Genomic DNA, 16,029 nt, shown 5'->3' on the forward strand with positions numbered 1-16,029 from the left:
TACTGATGATGATCCCAGAACTGTGAAGGAAGTAGTGGATTCAGAGGATGGAAAACTCTGGAAAGATGCCATGGTTGATGAAATGGAATCTTTGCACAAAAATGAGGCTTGGGATCTGGTGGAGTTGCCGGTTGGAAGGAAACCCATTGGTAGCAAATGGGTGTTCAAAAAGAAGACAAATGCAGAAGGGAAGGTGGAGAAATACAAAGCTCGGTTGGTAGCAAAAGGTTATTCCCAGGTGCCGGGAATTGATTTTGGTGATATTTTTTCTCCTGTTTCCAAGGTAACTTCTATTAGGTTACTTTTATCTATTGCTGCTGCTTTTGATTTTGAGGTAGAATAGATGGATGTGAAGACAACATTTCTTCACGGGGATTTGGAAGAGGAAATCTACATGAAGAAACCTGAATGCTTTGCGGTGAAGGGTAAGAAAGAACTGGTATGCAAGTTAAAGAAGTCTCTGTATGGGTTAAAACAGTCATCACGGATGTGGTATCAGAAATTTGATACATTTATACAGGGACTTGGCTTCACCAGAAGCAAAGCAGATCACTGTGTGTATTTTAAATTAATTGGTGATCGTGTTATTTATCTGGTCTTGTATGTGGATGATATGTTGCTGGTTGGAAATGACAAAGAAATTATCCAGGATTTGAAGACCCAATTGTCCTCCAAATTCGACATGAAAGATCTTGGTGCTGCAAACTATATTTTGGGCATGGAAATTAAAAGAGATCGGGCAAAGAGGAAGCTCTGGTTAAGCTAGAGGAAGTATGTCAAGACAATATTGCAGAGGTTTAATATGCAGGAGAGTAAACCGGTGAAGGTTCCTATTCCTGTAGGTGTGAGGTTATCTGCTGAACAATGTCCCAAGACACAAGACGAGGAAGAGAACATGTCCCGTGTTCCATATGCGAGTGCAGTCAGTAGCCTAATGTATGCAATGGTCTATACTCGACCAGACATTGCACATGCAGTGGGAGTATTGAGTAGGTTTATGTCAAAACCAGGGAAGGAGCACTGGACAGCAGTGAAGCGGGTTTTCAGGTATTTGCGTGGCACTAGTGATTATGGTTTGTGCTACCAAGGAAGACCAGGATTGGACAGAGTGTTGGATATTCGTGGCTTTGTTGATGCAAACTAGGCTAGAGATCTGGATCAGAGAAGATCTACAAGTGGGTATGTGTTTAACCTATTTGGAGGTGCAGTCAGTTGGATGAGTAAGAAACAATCTGTAGTGGCACTATCAACTACAGAGGCAGAATACATGGCAGCCACTCATGCAAGCAAGGAAGCAGTTTGGTTGCAGAGATTGTGTTCAAGTATGGGGTTAGTACAGGGAGCTATAAGAATAGACTGTGATAGCCAAAGTGCAATTTTCTTGGCAAAGAACCCTGCTTATCATTCAAAGACAAAGCACATTGATGTTCAGTATCACTTTGTGAGGGATATGATAGAAGACAAAAAGGTGTTGCTGGTAAAGGTGGACACTTTGAAGAATATTGCAGATGCATTGACAAAATCTGTGAGCTCTGAGAAGTTCTCTTGGTGTAGAGAAACAATGGGCATTTCGGGGCTGGAAAAATGACTAAGCTCTCCTGTGGCCCCGTGTGGAAAGAAAACAACAAGTGGGAGATTGTTGGGTTGTGTTATATTCTTTCCATGACTAACCCACGTAGTGAACCGGGGGGTTAGAGGGGGGGCTGGAGCCCCCCCTTCGTTGCACCGATTGCGCAGCGAGGGGGTCACAGGGGGGGTGGCAGCCTCCCCTGTCCGGGGGGTTTGAGGGGGGTGGGTAGTCCCCCTCTACGAGGTTCAGGGCAGTGCCCCGAGAAATTTTTTTTTGGACCCTATATTAGGTTGGCCGAATCTACCTATGGTTTTTCGATCCATGGTATTGGATGCTTCGGCATGTATAAATATGTATTGTAACATTGAAAGGAACATAATGAAAAATCAAGTTGGTAGTCCTGGTTTTGGGATCCAGGGTAAAATCTCTGTGTATATGTGTTTTATGTGTTATGCTCTCGCATTGTTTATTTTTCTGTGATTTAGAATTCATATGCAGGTAATTTCTGTACAGGGTTAAAACCTACAGTTTTCCACTCAGTTGTTGGCTGGTGAAGGCCAATGGTCGACCTTCCTGCATTAATATAACACCAATACCAATAGTGGAAACATCACATTCAATCATAAAAGATTTGGTGAAGTCTAGTAGGGTCAATATGGGAGTGGAGCACATGGTCTGTTTGAGATCCACAAACACCTGTTGAGTTGCATTAGTCCATAGAAATGAATTTTTCTTCAGAATATCAGTGAGGGGTCTAGCAATATGACTATAATTACAGAAAAATTTGTGATAGTAGCCAATGAGACCTAAGAATCCCCTCAAACTCTTTAAGGTTTTTGGTTGGGGCCAATCTTGCATTGCCTGTATCTTTTTTAGATCAAATCTCACTCCTTCATGACCCACAATGTGTCCCAAATACTCAATTTCTACCACAGCAAAAGAGCACTTGGATGATTTGAAGAATAATTTGTGATTCCGGAGAAGTTGAAAGATCATGTCTACATGCTAAATATGTTTGTCCTAGGTTAAGTTGTAGATGAGAATGTCATCGAAGAAGACAAGGACAAATTTTTAGAGATAGGGCTTTAATAGGTGGTTGACGAGGCTTTCAAAAGTAGATGGAGCATTACAGAGACCAAATGGCATGACCAAGAATTCATAATGACCTTCATGAGTTGAGAAGGAAGTCTTGGGAATGTCTACTTCCTTCATGTGTATTTGGTGATAGCCAGAGCGAAGATCTAGCTTGGTAAAGAATTGAGCACCATGTAGTTCATCAAGAAGATTATCAACAACTAGAATAGGAAATTTGTCTTTGATAGTGAGCTTGTTGAGGGCCCAAAAGTCCAAACACATGCAAATTCTCCATCTTTCTTTAGCACCATGAGCACTAATGATGAATACGAACTGATTTTGGGATGAATAACACCGGCCTCGAGGAGTTCCTTGATGATTTTTTCAATTTCATTCATTTGGACAAAATGATATCGGTATGGGCGCACATTAGGCGGTTCAGCCCCTAGGACCAAAGGGATGATATGATCATGTTTACCCCTAGTGGATGGAAGCTCTTTAGGATTGTCAAATACCTACTTTTGGCAGTCTAAGACCTGTTGCATCTCAGGATGAATATGATGAGTAGTGGATTCAATGCCCTTGATGGCATTAAATTGGGCGATGACTCCGTGATGACCCTTTTCAAACTATTTTCCATTTGATGCGAGTTGATGATAGTAGGAGCACCTACTTGAAGTCCACATAATGTATGAATATTGTTATTCTGCTTATACATAACTACTAGAAATCCATTGTGATCGTGCCCAGTGTGCGAAGCCATTCAGTACCCAAGACAATGTCACAACCACCCATTTCAATAGCAAACATGTGGATCTTTAGGTGGTAGTCTCCCATCTAAAGTTTAATATTTTCATAGTGGCCTTCACATTTCATGGTCCCCCCATCAGTGATAAGGACTTAGAAATTAGAAACTTCCCTCACAAAATAATGAACAACTTCGGTGACTCACTTATGGATAAAGTTATGAGTACTACCACTATCAATCAATACCACTATTGGTTGATGTTTAAGAAAGCCTTGAATTTTGAGAGTTTGAGGTGAACAAATGTTGCCAAAGCATGTACTGAGATAATTAGTTCATCTGGTGTAGCTGAGAGATCATATTCAGGCTTGGTTTCCTCAACTTCGTCCTCAAGCCCCCCAAGGGGTGGGGCTTCCTCAGATGAGTTGTTATCAGTAGCATCAATTTGAAAGAATTTTGGTTCCTTGCATTTATGCCTTGGGGAGTATTTGTCATCACAGTAGTAGCACAATGCTTTTTTTCCTCGTTTAGCCATTTCTACTGGAGACACCTTTTGAACCTTAAGTGCTTGGGTAGGGCCCTAAACTTAGGTGGGACACCACTTGGCTACGAAATTTGGACAATTGGACTGGGCAGCTAAGTTGAGTTCCACCTTGATGGCCATTTTGTAGGTGTCCATCCACATAGTTGGGTGGTGTATTCGAACATGGGCTCGGATGGCTTCTTTGAGACCACTGATGAAACACTCCAAGTAGAAGTCATCTCCTAGACCATTGGTTCTGAAGGCCAATGTATCAAAGGCTACAATGTAGTCTTTTACTGTGTTGGTATGTTGGAGCTTAGTGAGACGACCCAAAAAAATAGATTCCCTCTCAAAGCGGTCACATAGGGATTTTGAGAACATGTGCCAATTTATGTTTTCAAGATAACATTTCTAATGCCACTACCACCGTTTCCATCTCTCTTGGTCCAAGTAAAGGGATCCCACATGTATTTTAGTGTGATCTTCACAGATATCATTAAGGGAGAAGTATTGTTCCATTTGTGCTACCCATACTACAAGATTAGAGCCATCAAATTTGTACATGTCCAACTTGGGTGGCCAAGGGTGGGAATGTTGGTGATTTCCATGGAAGTGAATGTGATGGCTAGATTCTCCTTTGAGGTGTTCATCAACACTATGCGCCTCCCAATTAGGCCTCTGCATCATATTGGTGAGTTGTGAAAGCTGTGAAGCAATTTGATCCATATTGCCTTGGAACTCGTCCAACCTTTTTTCAAGGCTCTCGATCTTCTCATATTCCATGACTTGAGATCTCGTAACTACCATACGCAATCCCCAGTCAATTACTTAAGAGTAGTCTTCTTGGAAAGAGGGAGAGCTTAGGAATCTATTGGTAGGGATCACTTGAAGTCACTTCGGAAAAAATTGGGACTGCCAGAAAATTGAGGCTGACAAGTGACTGGTACAACTACGATCAGCTCGTCATCCTCAAGCTTATGGACTAATTCTCTTGTGAGCATTCTAGGATGCTCTTAGTCTTTTTTTTTTTTTACTCCAAAAGGAGTTTTACTCGTTGATCAATATTATAGTGGATGCATTCCAAAAAAATTGATCTTGCCCAATGTCCTATGAAGATAAGGCCCAAACTATAGTAGCAGCAAGCCTCATTTCACAAAGAGTCTAATAGGCACTGTGAAATCCCAACGGTTGAATGTGAGTTGCATGGCGGTAGGAAAAACCCTAACTGTTGGCTCTGATTTGTATGGCGATGGCAAAACCCCAACTGTTGGATCTGATTTGCACTGCGGCGACAGAACCCCAACTGTTGGATCTGATCTAGAAGATAAGGTAGTGGGTGATCTTCAGATAGCAGAGTGAAATATGGTCACAAAGGAGTGTCAGGTGCTATAGATTGTAGTACACACAAGGGTCCAATAATAGTACTCGACCCAAATCTTTCAGGGCACTAACTAAGGAGGATCGACCATACCCTTAGTTGTACTACCCAACTACCCTATCGTACGCGCGAGTAATCTCCCCAAGTGTTGTTCTCAGTGTATTCTATCAGCAAAATGACCAATGGCTTATCTAAGGCTAGGTTTCAGGTGAGCCTAGGGGGCTTTTGATATACCCAAGGGTATGTGGAAGTGCAGTCTTTGAGCGGTTTTTTCTAATGTGCTACTACTCTAAGGGGTACCCACACGGGTTACAAGGAAGTCCAACAAGTGTGACCACCTCTTATAGTTCCTCCGTGCATGCCTTCCCAAATCCATATGTTTATGTGCTCAACAATAGATCCCGTGGTTTAAAGGTGCCAGAACACGTCTCTAGCCTAAAACAATTTTTCAAAAATTGGAGGTACAACCAGCCCTGGAAAGTGCTCTAATACCACTTGTTATGCTCTTTACCTACGATAAATTCCAGAAAAAACAACAAGTATTTTATATTGAGAAATACATTAAATGTTCACTTGCCTCTTCGAGGGGGCAACTTCCAGCAAAGCAGAGCTCGATTGCAATAAGACTTGATGACCTTTCCTTTACTAACTAAGACTATTTATAGCTAAATTACATAGAAAACCCTAACTACCAGTGGTTGCTTGCCTAACACGGGTTAACCACTTTATTTATTAACTATGCCTCGTTTACAACTAACTGTGGTCCCTTTTCTCTAATGAGAGTCAACCACTTACAATTATTACTATGGACTTTATTTACTCTCTAACTAATTGTGACTATGACTTGGCCCATTGGTCTTATTACATAAATAAAGGGGTTAGGGTTGGAACCTAACAAAATAAAACAAAGAATACACAATGCTTGATGAGATCATAGAAAAATTGAAGGTGCCTGAAAATCATAATTATCAATAGCCACAACAATAGCAACAACTACCACAATAGCAATTGGCACCTCAAACACCTGAAAGTGGTGTCAGAATATCTACCAGGATAAGTAGATCCCCTAAACAATACTCTCCTTCATTATATTTTGTATTGTTGATTGATTCTAGTGAACCCAAATGTTATGAATAAGCAATGCAGGTAGAAACTAGGAAGAAGTATGAGTTAGCCATGAAAGAAGAGATGGACTCCTTGATACATAACTGGACTTGGGACTTAGTCAGGTTGCCTGCAGGTAAAACAACATTGTAGAATAAATGGGTTTATAGGTTGAAGGAAGAAGATGGAGGTAGAAAAAGGTATAAAGATAGACTTGTGGTGAAGGGGTTTGTACAGAAGAAAGGTATAGACTTTGATGAAATATTTTCTCCTGTTGTTAAAATGACTTCAATCAGAACTATTTTAAGTCTAGTAGCAGCAGAAGATTTACATCTTGAGCAGTTAGATGTAAAGACAACCTTTCTCCACAGGGATTTGGAGGAAGATATCTATATGTAGTAGCCACAAGGGTATGAGGTCAAAGGGAAGGAGAAACTAGTGTGCAGGTTCCTGAAGAGCTTGTATCGCCTAAAACAGGCTGCAAGGTAGTGGTATCTAAAATTTGATAGGTTTATGTCTGAAAAAGGTTATACTAAATGCCACTCTAATCATTATGTTTATCCCAAAAGGAAAAATGATGGAAACTATATTATATTGTTATTGTATGTAGATGACATGCTTGTTGCAAGGTCTAACATGCAAGAAATAAATGAGCTCAAAGAAAAATTGGCAAATTCATTTGCAATGAAGGATTTGGGTGTTGCTAAACAAATCCTTGGTATGAGAATAACTAGAGACATGAAAAATCACAAATTAACATTATCTCAAAGTGAGTACATACAAAATGTGTTGGAAAAATTTAATATGTAGAGCAAAACCAGTTACTACACCTTTGGCTAGGAATTTCAAACTAAGTAAGGAGATGTGTCCCAAGACCTACGAAGAGATGGATTATATGTCTAAAGTTCCATATGCATTAGCAGTTGGAAGCATAATGTATGCAATGGTTTGTAGAAGGCCTGATATTGCACATGTAGTGGGAGTTGTAGGAAGGTACATGAACAATATAGGAAAATAACATTAGATGCCAATGAAATGGATTCTCAGGTATTTGAGAGGTACCACAAATCAATGATTATGCTTTGGTGGTTCAAGCATTGCTCTATAGGGATATGTTGATGCAAATATGGCAGGTGATAGAGATAACAGGAGGAGCACCATAGGGCATGTGTTTATAGTAGGTGGAACAACTGTCAATTGGATTTCAGAAATACATAGTGTTGTTGCACTTTCAACAACGGAATCGGAGTATGTTGATGCTACAGAGGCTAGTAAAGAAATGATTTGGTTACAAAGTTTTATGGATGAATTGGGTAAGAAGCGAGAAATGGGCAGGTTATACAGTGACAGGCAGACTGCCATTCATCTTACAAAGAACTCAAAATTTCATTCCAAGACTAAACATATAAATCTCAAGTACCATTTCATAGAGTCAGTGTTGGATGATGGACAGTTGAAGCTGGAAAAGATACACACTAGCCAGGATCCTGCAAATATGTTAACAAAAGTTGTAACCAGGGAGAAACTGATATTCTACTCAATTTCAATTATTCTTCAAGTATGATGATGAAGATGAGAAACATCCAGGTCCAAAGTAGAGTCATTGTCCAACAAATGAAGAAGTGGTGGAGTTGCTATAATTAGTCTCCAAGTGGGAGCTTGTTGGGTGTGGAGCCTGATTATCTTCCTGATTCAGAGGTATTTTATTTCAGCTGAATGTATACCCCAAGAATATTGTACAACCCTCCATGCGAAGAGGGACTTGTCCCCCTACAGGGCTACAAGGGGGGCATCCCCCTTGGTTGGGGGGGTCTGAAGGTCAACTAGGGTTCGGGGGCAACGCCCATGAAGCTAAAAATAGATGTAAATTTTCCTTGTAAAATATTGTAATTTCGTAATCAATCTAAGTCATTCATTAGGTAGATGATCTGATGATAAAAGTTATGTTTAATTTAGGGTATTTTTTCACTTGTAGGCAACCCCTCACTATATATGATGGAGTTGTATTTCGGTTGTTTATATGTGTATGCTGAGCGACAATGAGAGAGGAGACTATGTGAGCAAAAAGAGGAAATTATGGCAGATCTGTTGTAGGTTGTACCTCTTCATTTTGCTAGATAATATAAAAGGAAGGAAGGATTGTTTCTCTATGGATGTAGCCCAAATTGGGTGAACCACGTGTTGGGAATGGGATCCCCCATGGCAAGTTTTGGGGCTTAGAGCCCAAGTTTTGACTAAGTCTAATGTAAAGACTCCGTGATGTGTGGGCACAGAGCGCGAAGATTGTAAATGAGTCAAAGGGTTGTCCACCCTCATTTTTGTAATTTAATGTCGACTTGAGAGATCTACCCACGGTCCACGACCATGGAATTGTATAAATAGAGTGAGGCTCTAAGTTGTAAAGCAACAAGAATGAATGAAATAGATGAATGACAATGAATTGAGTCTGATCTAAGTATAGGATGATTCATTGGGTCGTAGAGTAGGAGAAGGCTCTATAGCTGATTGTGCAGACGCCTAGTAGTCCGCAGCTGAGTGCGCAGATCCCTACAGCTAATTATGCAGGGAAGGTTGAGTCTGCAACCAATTGAAGCAATAATAAAGAGAAGTTTTACACTATTTCTATGTATCGTTTCCTGTTTTATGCTTTGAAGTATATTGGGCATGAATTTTAAGGTTATTATTTATTTGCTGCGCAAACTTATGTGAATATGTTGAATAAGTGAATATAAGATAAAGTCTTTGTTTACACGAAAATAACTAACTATTATAAGAAGATAAGTAAGATCTGCAGTGTAACTTGAGGAAATAACGTAGATCGCAGCTCTAGCAATGTGAAAGCTCCACAGCCCCTGGTTAGGGCTACACAAAGGCAAATACAACAAGGCACGAAGGCCTGACAAGTCAGGAAAGTGCACGGAGTAACCTATGTGAAGGTATTCACAGTTGGACTAAATCGACCCCTTAGACATCTCAAGGGTGCAGAAACCTGGTTCTAGCACCCCCCATACTACTTCGGGTGAGACATCAGTCCGTGCTCCACGAGTTGTTGCCAAAAGGGCCAGTAGTATAGGGATTTTTTTTGGCTAAATAACTCTGAACTTTGGTCAGGCCCCCTCAAGTCAACAAATGGTTCCATTGTCGGGACTGGGATCTGCATAAACATGTCCGATGTCGTATCATTGGAATCCAACTAAGAAGGAAATTGAAGGTTGGTTGGATGGGAGAATCCACGAGTTCACGAAACAGGAGAACAACAATTCGTGACTAACAAAAGAAGAGTGGTTAGACTGCTACCTGTACACAAAGACCCATGAAATTTTCTTCACATCCTTCCCTATTGAGTTGTACGAGTGGATCGCGAAGCTAGCAAATAACCAAGGAAGGTGAAATCTCGACAATCCTATTGTGTGGACCCCAAAGTTGGTGCGCAGATTGGAAGCATCAGAGGATAAGGTTGTGCACGCTGTTGATCATCAGCTCAATCAGATTACAGAAGGATTCATTACCAAGTTCGCGGTAGACACTACGATAAGCTACAGGGAGGTCAAGCGATGCTTTCTCAAAGGACCGTGAGGTAAGTACGTTAAGTATCTGAACACTTGGATTAAAATGCTACTGTGTGAAAAGTGGATTATGCAAATAAATTGATGCTCGAGTCTATGCGAAGTGGGAGAATTTATAGAAATGAAGGTAATGCAGAACTAGGAACTAGCCCCTTGATTTCACCTCTGCGAGGGGATGAGGAAGATCTTGTGAAGGTCATCAAGAAGTGTGATCAATTTGATAAGGCAGAGGATTCCGCACGTACCACCCCCACCCACACCACCACCAACTTCACTGCCTTCACCCCCATCTTGACCCGTACCACCTCCTCCAGCTCCGTGTTTTAATATGGCGAGCTCGATAAAGTTGTCTGTGTTCAAAAGAGTGGAAAATGAAGATCCGGACTAGTTTTGGTTCGTGGTAAAAGCTGTATGGGAAGCACAGGGAGTGATGGATGATAATATCAAGAAAGAAACATTGTTTAGTGCTCTGCAGGATCACGCACTGACCTGGTACATTAAGCGCTCTAGCGATCACCCGAATGTGGGAATCACAACTATCCAAGCTGCGTTAACTAGGGAGTTTAGCAAACTGAAATCAAAAGCGCAAGTAATCATTAGGTTCAAAGAAATTACAATGCTACCAGGTGAGACTCCTTGGGAGTTGGACTAAAGGCTGAAGTGCATGATTCGTGAAGCTAATATGACCCTAACAGATGGATAACACAGTGAATGGTTTGTAGCATCACTATCACCGCATTTGAGGAACACGTTGTCACAGCAAGGTTGAAAACTCAGGTCGAAGCCTTAGAGACCATGATGAGGCTGCATGAGACCCCCATATTGGATCCTAACCTGGGAGTTCAACAGATCCACGCGTAGTTGAAGAACCTATGCCTTGAGATGCAGAGTTTGAAACAGGATAGGAAAGTTCGACCAAAAGTGCGTGAAGAAGTGTGGTGCATAAAATGTAAGGCTCGGGGACATGACAATAACCACTACCCAATATTCACAAATTATTTCACAGGAGGAGGACCGATGCCGGTAAGGCCAGAAGCGCAAGCGGGACTGAGCGCAGTGCCTGCTTTGTGGTGCGCGATTTGTCAAATAGGAGGAAATCATGTTACAGGCAACTGTCATCTATTACAGAAGTACATGCAGAATTCGCAACAGTTGTTCTGTAATTTCTCTAGATCAGTGGGACATGATGAGCGCACCTATAGAAGTTATGAGCTAACGATGGATAGAACTCCTACCTACCAAGTTCAGGCTAAAATGCGGCCCCTAGACTAGGGCGCAGGGATGGCGTGGGTCGGATTTCAAGGGCGGGAACGAGGCCGAGGTGGAGGGGGACCTGGGAGAGGTCGCGGATAGCTGATATGCTACAATTGCGGAGGGCCAGGACATTATGCCCATGATTGTATGAATCCAATGCATCCATCATGTTTGTATTGTACCTTATTTGATCATGAGATGGAGGATTGTCCCATGCTGATAGCTAGGTTGCATGACAAGGGAGCGCTCCAACCTCCCCTAACTCAAAACCTACAAATGATGAGGTCTGAGCCACGCGAGGAAGATCCAAATGTAAACATTGTGCTCCAAAGTGGGATTATGACAGGATAGGATAAAGGCAAATAACCTGAAGATAGTACTTGGGTTTGCAAGGCTCCGACAAAAGAACCAGAGTTTGATTTAGAGCGTGCTAAGAAAACCCTCTTGGAAGTTAGAAAGAGCTTCACTAATGCCTCCACTTTAGGAAGCAAAGATAGATCAGAGCCGGAAATGGACCCATCTATGCTTACGACGTTCTTAGAAACATGTATGAAGTTACTGTGTGACAGTAAGGTGGTAAAATGACTATAGGAACTCATTAATAGATGCACTGGGACCGTGCCAAGAGAACTGCGCGTGGTCTGGAAGATTGGAAAACACAAGGCAAGAATAGGAAGAGAAATGAGGCTAACTGCGTAGATTGGAAAATATGAGATGGACCAAGTAATTCTGGTTCAAGGATTGGATGCGAATGTTCTGCCAAAGCAAACATGGGAGAACATGGGGAGGCCTATGCTGTAGTGGTCTCCTATTCAGCTGCGCATGGTGAACCAACAAAAGATAATACCCCTAGGGCGATTGCAGGGAATCACAGTGGATATTGAAGGAGCGAGCACGCTAGCTGACTTTGAGGTGATAGAGATTGTCGATGACAACAATCCCTACCTCGTGCTCTTAGGAATCAATTAGGCCACTGACATGAATGGGGTGATTAACCTAAAAAAGCGCAAGATGATTTTTGAGAAGAAGCCTCTACACGTAGTGATACCTTTAGACCCTGCTGAGAGATATCGCTACACTGAGCCAGTGCGCGACTATGAAAGAGATGACAACTTAGACTGCATCTACAAGATAACCGCACGAGAGCAAGACTGGGTAAGTCCCACCGTGGATGGATGAATCTCATGGGAGTGCGAAATCTCCTCTACGTCGGATTCGGATGAAGAAATAGAGCAATGGCAGAACCGGTTACACGAGGTAACGACGCTAAACTGTAACATGATGACAAGATCTCTATGCTGCATTTCAATGGAAATGCGAGATTTACCTACTTATGATGGATTAGGTGAGGAAGATGCTTTCTTGGATAGATTTGAGAGAGAGGTACCAGAGAAACAACATTTCAAAGCCTTGAATTAGGTACTACCCGCTATGCCTGCGAGATGGTGGGGTACGCACAAAGGAAACTTTGATGACTGGTGCGCATGTAGAAGAATGATGTGCACATGGTTTGGGAAGCCTCGAGTATGATTCACAGATAAATACAATGGGAAGGATGATCCATGCATGCATCTAGCTAAGTGGACGTAGGCCTATGGGGAAAAGCCACAACCAGAGTGGGTGCACCTGTTCTATCACACTCTGGACGTTATACCGATGAACTGGTATATAGAAACTGAGCTTCACCACAGGACGAATGAATGGGATGTTCTGCATGAAGGATTTGTGATGACCTTTAACTTTGATGATGGATGGGAGAGTATTAATGAAGTGCTACAAGAATTAAAGGCAACCATCTTTAGAATGCCACAGGAGCAGGTAGCATTGACTCAGCCTGACTGGGCTGCCTAGTTAACTTTCACACTAGAGTGTTATAATGTAACTACTAAGGAAGAGGATGAGGATACGAGAAACCTTGATATTCCAGAGATAGAAGGTCAGTGCAAGGTTCAAGGACCACAAATCGAAAACCCTGACATAACTGCGCCAGTAAAGACTAAGCACGTAAACATTGGTACAGAGGCAGAGCCTAAATTTACGAAGATTGGGGACTACTGGGAATCATGCCACAATGGTAGATAAGGTCACTGAATTACTCCGCGAGTATCAGGAATTATTCCTGACCAAGTTCACGAACTTAAAGGGAATAATTGGGGATGTAGGAGTAATGAGGATCACGTTAAAACCCAACACGAAGCCAGTGAAGTAGAGAATGTATTGCTTAAACCCAAAGTACAAGGAGAAGGTCTGCATAGAGTTAGATAAGATGCTCGCGGCAGGCATTATTGAGCCTGTCAAAGAATCCGATTGGGTAAGTCCGATGGTGGTACAGGAAAAGAAACAGAAGGAAAAAATAAGAATATATGTAGATCTCAAAAAATTGAACGACGCGTGCATCCATGATCCATTCCCAACCTCGTTCATAGATGAAGTATTGGATAATGTAGGCGGTCAGGAGGCATACTCTTTCACTGATGGGTTCTCAGGATACCACCAGATCAAGATTGTGCCCGAAGATAGGAGAAAGACAACCTTCGTGACAGAGTGGGGTTGATTTCAATACACTATCATGCCATTTGGATTGAAGAATGCACCAGCTATCTTCTCGTGCGTAGTCGTTGCAATGTTCAGGGAGTATATTCATAAGTTCTTCGAGATCTATTGTGATGATTGGACTGTCTTTGGGTTAGTTAGGAACCATGTAGTGAATCTAAGCTTAATGCTGGATACATGCTGAAGATACCAAATCACGCTCAACCTCAAGAAATGTACGTTTCTTGTTCCTTTTGGGAACCTGTTGGGACATGTGGTTTGTAAACAGGGGCTGATGGTAGACCTCGTGAAAATTGTGGTAATTCTAAATTTAGAAGTGCCGTGCAGTGTGAAACAGTTGCACGCTACTTTGGGACACACTGGGTACTATAGAAAGTTTATCAAGAGTTACGCTCAGATCATCGCGCCGATGGAAAAACTATTGAAGAAGCATGTCATGTTTTGCTGGGATGATGACTATAAGAAAAGCCTGGATATATTGAAGCAGAAGATGGTTATTGCACCAATTCTTGTCTTCTCGAACTGGAAGAAAGAATTTCATGTTCATGTTGATGCGTCGTGTATAGCATTGGGGGTTGTACTTACACTAGAGGGTGAAGAAGGATTGGATCACCCTATTGCATTCGTGAGCCACAGATTATCTAAAATGGAAAATAACTACTCCACCACTGAACATGAGGGATTGGCTATGGTGTATGTGCTCCAGAAATATCAACACTATTTCCTAGGGGGACACTTCAAGATGTACACAAATCATTCCATGCTAAAATACTTGGTCAATAAGCCTGTGTTGGGGGGGCGCATATGCAGGTGGCTCTTATTGTTCCAAGAATATGATTTCAAAGTTGTTGTGAAGCCTGGATGGTTGAACGCGGGACCAGATCACTTGTCACGCATTGAGACAGGGGAGGAACCTACCAGTTTGGAGGAAGGACTACCCGATGCATATATTTTTGTTGTGCACGTAGTGGATGGACACTTTGATGATATAATCCACTTTCTAACAACTGGAACTGCACCAGAAGGTTACTCTGTCCAGCAAAAAAAGGAGCTAGTGGTGCGCACGACAGACTTTTCTGTCATTGCAAGGCATCTGTATAAGATGGGGAATGATGAGATACTGCGAAGGTATGTACCAGAGTTTGAACGAATCAGTATCCTCACAGACGCTCATGGGGGGCCCGCGGGAGGTCATGATGCAGGAAGAGAATTTGTACAAAAAATTCTCCACGCAGGGTTGTGGTGGTTGACCCTTCATCAAGATTCAAAAGCATATTGCAAGGCATGTGATGTATGTCAAAGAACGGGCAAGCCATTGTGAAGGGATGGGATGCCTTTGAATCTGCAAATCACATTGCAACCCTTTGAAAAGTGGGCGATCAACTTTGTAGGACCCATCAAACTGCAAGGAATGACAGGCGTGCGTATATTATTACTGTGACTGAATACCTCATGCGTTGGGAAGAAGCACAACCAGTAAAAGATTGCACAACTGTGATGACCACAAAGTTTCTGTTTAAGCATGTATTGATATGATTCGATTATCCAAAAATCTTGATGAGCGATTGCGGTACACATTTCTTGAATGAGACGATCAGCGCACTGATAGAAGGGTTTCAGGTGTATCATCAGAAAAGCACGATGTATCACCCACAGGCTAACGGGACTGTAGAATCATTTAACAAAGTATTAGAGACTGTGCTGACAAAAGTATGCAATGCACAGTGGAGCGATTGGAACCTACGCATCCCCATAATACTATGGGCTTACATGACAACATGCAAGAAACTCACGAGACAAATTCCCTTCAGGCTGGTCTATGGAGTGAAAGTCGTAATGCCGATGGAATATATCATGCCTTGTCTACGCATAGCGATGCTCATAGGCATGACAGACCACGGAGCCTTGGAGGACAGGCTCGCGTAGTTGGAAGAACTCGAAGAAGAACGATTTTTGGCAGGATTTCATCAGCAAGTACAAAAGCAGCACGAAAAGGCATGACATGATCGACATATTAAGTTGCGCACATTTAAGGTGAACGATTTGGTGCTATTATACGACTGCAAGTTTGATAAATTCCCGGGGAAACTCCAAATGCATTGGATGGGACCATACATTATTAAGGAAGTCATAGAGGGTGGCACGGTGCAGCTAGTGAAACTAAATGGCGAACTCTTCCCCAGAAAAGTAAATGGTAGTCAGTTGAAGCCTTACAAAGGTGGCCCCACCATCTAACTAGCTGAAGGAGATACAATAGGAGGC

This window comes from Pinus tabuliformis, chromosome 3_2, assembly GCF_031772625.1.
Source record: "Pinus tabuliformis cultivar Carrire ecotype Pingquan chromosome 3_2, CPIR1, whole genome shotgun sequence".
Lineage (NCBI taxonomy): Eukaryota > Viridiplantae > Streptophyta > Pinopsida > Pinales > Pinaceae > Pinus > Pinus tabuliformis.